This window comes from Herpailurus yagouaroundi, unplaced genomic scaffold, assembly GCF_014898765.1.
Source record: "Herpailurus yagouaroundi ecotype Mexico unplaced genomic scaffold, PumYag 188, whole genome shotgun sequence".
NCBI lineage: Eukaryota > Metazoa > Chordata > Mammalia > Carnivora > Felidae > Herpailurus > Herpailurus yagouaroundi.
The window spans coordinates 19,118,743-19,125,541 of record NW_024412419.1 but is presented as its reverse complement, the minus strand read 5'-3'; positions in this window follow the sequence as shown (position 1 = coordinate 19,125,541).

Here is a 6,799-nt window from a genome sequence, read left to right as displayed (position 1 = left end):
TTCCTTCCTTCCTTCCTTCCTTCCTTCCTTCCTTCCTTCCTTCCTTCCTTCCAAATCATAGTAAAAAGGAACTGGTTGAATTTGAACAAGACTTTGTTTTTCTTGATTTTGCAGATTGTATTAATTTTTATTTTTAATTATCTGTGTATAGCAAAAGACTGATAGTAATAAACCTGGGAAACAGATTTTTAAAAATTTTAGCCAAATGTTTATAAATTTTTAAATTTTTTTTTTTTTTGAGAGACAGCGTGAGTGAGGGAGGGGCAGAGAGAGAGGGAGATACAGAATCTGAAGCTGACTTCAGGCTCTGAGCTGTCAGCACAGAGCCCAACGCGGGGCTTGAACCCATGAACTGCGAGATCATGACCTGAGACGAAGTCAGACACTTTGGTGTCACTGACTGAGCCACTCAGGTGCCCCTAGCCAAATGTTTATATAAAAGTAACTTATAAGTGCCTTTGAGTGTCAGTCAAGTTTTTAGAGCTCTGGAGAGAATTTGGGCTTATTTATCCAGTTTTACTTTCTGTTGGACTCAAAACTACAGTAAAGTGAGAGACTAATCTTTAAAAATTTATTTCATGTTATCCCTATTCCCTAGCACCTGCAAAGTGCTCTGTTGGCTATCTTTTTAAAAATAAATTCCCTCTCAGACCTGCACAGTCGTGTCTATTATGTCCCAGGCACTATGCTAGACACATTCTCTGTCTTTAAGTAGCTTGTAGTACTCTAGGGGAGGCTAGTGCATATACCAGTAGTAATGATTCAGTGGGATAAGGGTTGTAACAGAAGGAACACAAACAGTGTTCAGAGTTAGAAGAAGGGAACCAATTAATTCTGTTTAGGAATGGGGAAAATGAAAGTCTTCAGAGAGTTGGCATTTTATTTGCCTTTTGTTTCTTTCTGGCTGTTTTAGAGTCTAGCCCCACTCTACCAAAACTGTTCTTAGTTTTCTTGTGATCCTTCATATTACATCATATTGTGTTTGTATGACATTTATACCACTCACCCTGGAGTATCTTTATTTTCAACTTATTGAAGTATTGGTCATATTTCAGGGCTAGGCTTAGATTCTCCACCAATACATCTCCCTTACTGTATCATTCCTTCTCAGAACTTAGCTGTATTTTGTACTGCATAATACAGTGAATTACTAATATTACGCAAAACAGTAATATATTCATGTGGGAAAGGAAGTATCACATTTCTTCTGCATTCCCTGTAGGAATTTAAAATAGTGCTGGGCTCATGGGAGATGCTTCTTTCTTTTTGGTTTAATTGACATAGTGAGTGCCTACAATGTGCCAGGCATGGTTGCAGGTGCTCAAACTAAAGCAGCAAAAAAAGCAGAAAAAGTCCCTGTCTTCATGGAGCTTAAATTCTTTTAATGCTTTTAAAAAAAAATATTTATTACTTTTGAGAGAGAGCGAGTGGGGGGAGGGGCAAAGAGAGAGGGGGACAGAGGATTCGAAGTGGGCTCTGTGCTGACAACAGCGAGCCCGATGTGGGGCTTGAACCCGAAGTTGGACGCCCAACTGACTGAGCCACCCAGGCGCCCCAGCTTAAATTCTTTTAGACGTAATGTGTCATATTTCTGACATGATCGGTCAGGTTCAAGTTATTTCTAAAAGGAATTCTCTCTTTAAACATTGAATAAAGCATTTTGTTAAAAACTTGCCGGTAACTCTTCCTTTTCCTCTTTGCTTTCTTCTATTCCCCGTCTTAGTGAATAGAGCGGTATCCATCAAGGATCCAAAACTTGTCGTTCTAAGTTTTATCTTCTTTATGGTGCATCTCCTTCTAATCATGCAGCATGTTCTGTTGATTTTTATCACTCTAAACATGCCTCCTGCTCATCACCCTTTCTCCATCTTTATCATAGCTGACTTAGTCTGGGCACTAATGCTTTTGTCTGGACTAGTTGTAACAGTCACCAATATAGGAGAATGCAAACATGGGCAAAGGCATTGTGTCTGTCTTCAACAGGATTTTTACCATATGATTTAACATTCTCATATTTACTAGACACTAGGGATTGTTCCGAGTGATTTACAAATGCAAATTTGTAATTTTTCGTAATTTTTTGAGAACCTTTTGAGGCAGGTGTTACTATTATCCCCATCTTACAAGCCAGGTAAGCTGAGACGTAATTTGTCCAAGGCTAATTGCTACTTCACTGCCTCTTGTCGGAGTAGACAGATGCACAAGCATATTCAGTATACTGTGGCACATGTCACAATTGAGTTATGGGTAAGGTACGTGGTGTACAGAGGAGGAGTGTGCAGCCCAACCTCAAGAAAGCCTTCCCAGGAAAACTGATGCCTGAGCTGAGGCATCAAAGTAGGAAAGCCTTTCCAGGCAGAAGGAACAACAGAAGCATATACTGAAGAGGAAAAAAAAAAAAAGCATGACGGCAACAGGGGAAAATACAAGCGGTTCCTAATCACCAAAAGTCAGCCTTTATATAACAAAATTATTTGAGCCATGCCGCTGGCCAAGCACAGTTCTTGGATTTAGACTTACAGCTGAGGACAGGACAGCAGGGTCCCGGTTCTTTGGGGGTTGATAGTCTAATGGGCAAAGAGTAAACAAGATGTTACCTCATAGTGTCCAATGCTTAGGTGATAATGAGTACAGTAGTAGTACTAGTAGCAGTAAAAACATCTGAGTGACTGGTAGGTACTATTTTAAGAATAAACCATTTAATTATCACAGTATCTGTGAGGTAAGTACTGTTGTTGGTTCCATTTGACAGAAGGGGGTACTGGAATATAATGGCTGAGCAACTTGCTCAAGGTTACAAATCTAATTAGTGTTAGCTGGGATTCTATCTTTTGTGGTTTCAGAGCTTGAATTCTTCATCAATTTATCATTAAGATGAATGATAAATTCATTTGTCCTTGCTCAGGTTTTTCTCCCCTGTTAATAAACATCTTTAAGTTGTAGAATACTGCAGAGAGTAATAAAACGTGCATGTTCCCATCATCCGGAATTAAATGTTAACAGTTTTTCATAATTGTTGCAGTTCTTTTTTTAATGAAAAAAATTCTAGATGGCATTGAAGTCCCCTTCCTACCACTCCCCAGTCCCATTCCTTTTCTTCTTCTCCAGGGGGAGCCACTCTGATCACTTGAATGAACATCTTTCCTGTTTTTAATGCATTATTTGAGAAGGTAATAGTGTGGGTGTTGAAGCCAGACTCAGTCTGAGCCAGACTCAGTCTGAATCCTAGGCATGTCCCTTTATTGGCTGTGTAACATGAAGCAAGTTACTTCACCTCTCTCCACATCAGTTTATCCGTACAAAGAGGGGTGGTGATAGCACCAAGCCCATGGTGATTATTATGAGGATTATGAATTTGAATCAGCAAACACATGGTAATGCACTTAGAACAGTCCCAGGCACATAGTGTGTTCAGTATGTTTTAATCATTATTACTATAATTATTACTATTTGTATGTATCCATAAAAATGGTTTGGGGGTTTCTTAAATGTACATCAATGGAATTATTTTACATCTTTAAAAACGTACATAGTTTTGGGGCGCCTGGGTGGCGCAGTCGGTTAAGCGTCCGACTTCAGCCAGGTCACGATCTCGCGGTCCGGGAGTTCGAGCCCCGCGTCAGGCTCTGGGCTGATGGCTCGGAGCCTGGAGCCTGTTTCCGATTCTGTGTCTCCCTCTCTCTCTGCCCCTCCCCTGTTCATGCTCTGTCTCTCTCTGTCCCAAAAATAAATAAACGTTGAAAAAAAAGAAACAAAACACGTACATAGTTTTAATTTGGAAATGCGTGTATGTGGTTTAAAGAATAAATTAGTTCTAGAAGGCCTGTTATAAAAACCAGTTATCCCCTGATTTCCCCTCCCTCCCCCAAAAAGGAATATTCTTCCCACAGCCAATTGTTTTCAACACCTTTAACTAATTATTTTGGTATGCATCTCTGTGTTTCTAAATAATATTCTTACATGGCTACTTTTTTATTTTCCAGTTTTTGCCAAGATCTTGATTTCCCACCATGGAAGAGAATAGTCACACCTGTCCCCCAACACACCCACACTTCCTGCTTTCTCACTCTCCCAGTTAGTTTTAGTTTTTGTTAGATCATTGTTTGGTATGTATATGATTGTGACTATGTAAAAGCTTTTGCCAGCTGAGATTTTTAGGGGAGAGTATGATTGGTTTCCTTTCCTGTACACTTTTTTTTGTTATTTGCCTAGTTTTCTATTATTAACAACTATTTTGTCCCTAAAATTCGTCCCCAGAAATCCAACTCTATTTAAAAATTGTTTAACCTTTTATTTATTTTTAAGAGAGAAAGAGTGCGAGTGGGGGAGGGTCAGAGAGAGAGGGAGACACAGAATCTGAAGCAGGCTCCAGGTTCTGAACTGTCAGCCCAGAGCCCAACGCAGGGGCTTCAACTTACGAGCTGCGAGATCATGACCTGAGCCGAAGTCTGCCGCTTAATCGACTGAGCCACCCAGGTGACCCAAACTCTCTATTTAATATCTTCAAAAATATAAAGTATTCTAGCATTTCATCATTTTGAGAAAGTTTGTCCAGGAGCATTCCAGTCTTTTTCACTGGTGTGTAGAAAAGGTCTTACATAGCCGTTTTCCTGGAATCTCCCTCCACACCACCCTTCACCTCTTTCTTAGTGACATTTATATCCTGTGTGCTGTTGGGTAGTCCAATGCTATTCTGATTCTTGGTACATTTTCTTGATTTTGTTTTCCTTCCTAAAGCTTTTAGGATCTTCACTTGTACCCTAATATTCTAGAATGTCATAGATATGTCTGGGTGGGTGTCTGTGCTAGTGGGCCTCTCCACTCTGGAAATTTATATCCTTCAGTTCTGGGAAATTTTCCTGAGTTATTTCTTTATGATTTGCTCACCTTGTTTTCTTTGTTCACCATTTCTACAATCACTGTTCTTTAGATATTGACCCTCCTAATTTTTTTTTTTCCAACGTTTATTTATTTTTGGGACAGAGAGAGACAGAGCATGAACAGGGGAGGGGCAGAGACAGAGAGGGAGACACAGAATCGGAAACAGGCTCCAGGCTCTGAGCCATCAGCCCAGAGCCCGACGCGGGGCTCGAACTCACGGACCGCGAGATCGTGACCTGGCTGAAGTCGGACGTTTAACCGACTGCGCCACCCAGGCGCCCCTAGATATTGACCCTCCTAGACTGTTCTCTAAATTCTGCTTCCTTCCCAGTTTTTATTTGTGTGTTTAATTTTTTCAGAGCTATTTTTTCTTGATTTTTTAAAGTATCATTTTGTTCTTGTTTAATGATTGTAAAGTCACTCATTCATCTCTCTTGAGGATATTAATAATTTTTTTTCTTGGTTTTTCTTCTCCCTGCATAGACTCTTTCCTCCAAGTTGCCTTTCCTGTTTGTTTTGGCCACTGTTTAGTATTGCAGCTTTTTCTTAAGTGTTTGATAATTCTTTGCTATCTGCTCATGTTAAAGAGTGGATGACTAAAAAACTGCTTTCAAAGCATTGCACAAGAATATCCAGATGGGAGAGTAGCAGGGCTTTCTCTGGAAAATACCATAAGCCCAACAGGGAATAAAGCTAAAGATAGTAACACTGGGGATTCCCAAGAAACCATCCAGCCAGATCACCTGACAAAGTTGTATAGATTAGAAATGATACATACAAAGTCAAATAAATGTTGGCTACTTCAGTGTAATTCTCTGTACTTTTAAGAACTGATCCTGAAATTTTGCAGTTTGGTTATCTCAGTTGAAATCTCTTAGCAGAAATGCCTTTGTAGATTATTTTTACAAATGATTTTGAGATTTTTGAATATACATATGTACTCCTTTTGTTTGCTCCCACCTTTGCCCTCTTAACCTCATTTTCCTTTCATTAGGCCAGTATTTTAGATCCAAGAACTCAGAGGGAATTAAAGTGTTCTTTGGAAGATTTTGTACTGAGAGCTTTTATCCCTTTAGGAGCAACAATTATCTTTAAAGTGTTTGGAGGTGATGGAGTCAAGCTTTCTTCTTAGTTTGACTTCTCTTAATGCCAACTGTGTTCCTGACAACACCTCTTGTTCCAAAAACAGAAATGACTGTTCTGTATAAGACCACTTGGGTTAATGGTCCTACCATTCATGCTAATATGGCAGGTCTGAAAGCCCACACTCCAAAAGCCAGAAGACACTCTAATTTTCTTAGTGTAATTTCTGTTTCTTTCTGGAAACCTGGTGGTCTAGAATTTTTTCAAGTTAGCATTTTGATTAACAGAAGGAGCATAACTCCAGGGAAAGAAGTCCTATACTAGTTAATCCTTTTTTACTTGTTCCTGATGACTTTTAAGCCAAGAAAGATGAAGGAGGACTAGACTGGAGGAAAAAAAGGTGAGTAAAGCAGAAAAAAATTTAGTGCTATTCATATATATAAAGTGTCTTTATAAGTTAAAAAGTGTTTTGGGCCTTTCCCCTGCTACTCATCTACTGAAGATATGGAAGTTAGGAGTGTGACCATTCCATTCAGATATCTATGACAACATTGTTTTGTTTTGTTTCTATCTATGTAAAAAAGTAAGCTCTACCTATGCCCAATGCAGAGCTTGAACTCAAAACCCTGAGGTTAAGAGTTGTATGCTCTATGGACTGAGCCAGGCACCCCCTTGATAACATGTTTTTAATGTCATGCAGCATTGTGGAGTAATTGCTAATGAGTTGCTAAGTAAGTATTGAATTTAAAAGGCCAACATTTTATTTTAGTTTTTAAAAAAGTTTATTATTTATTTTTGAGAGAGAGTGAGAGAGAGCACAAGCAGGGGAGGGGAA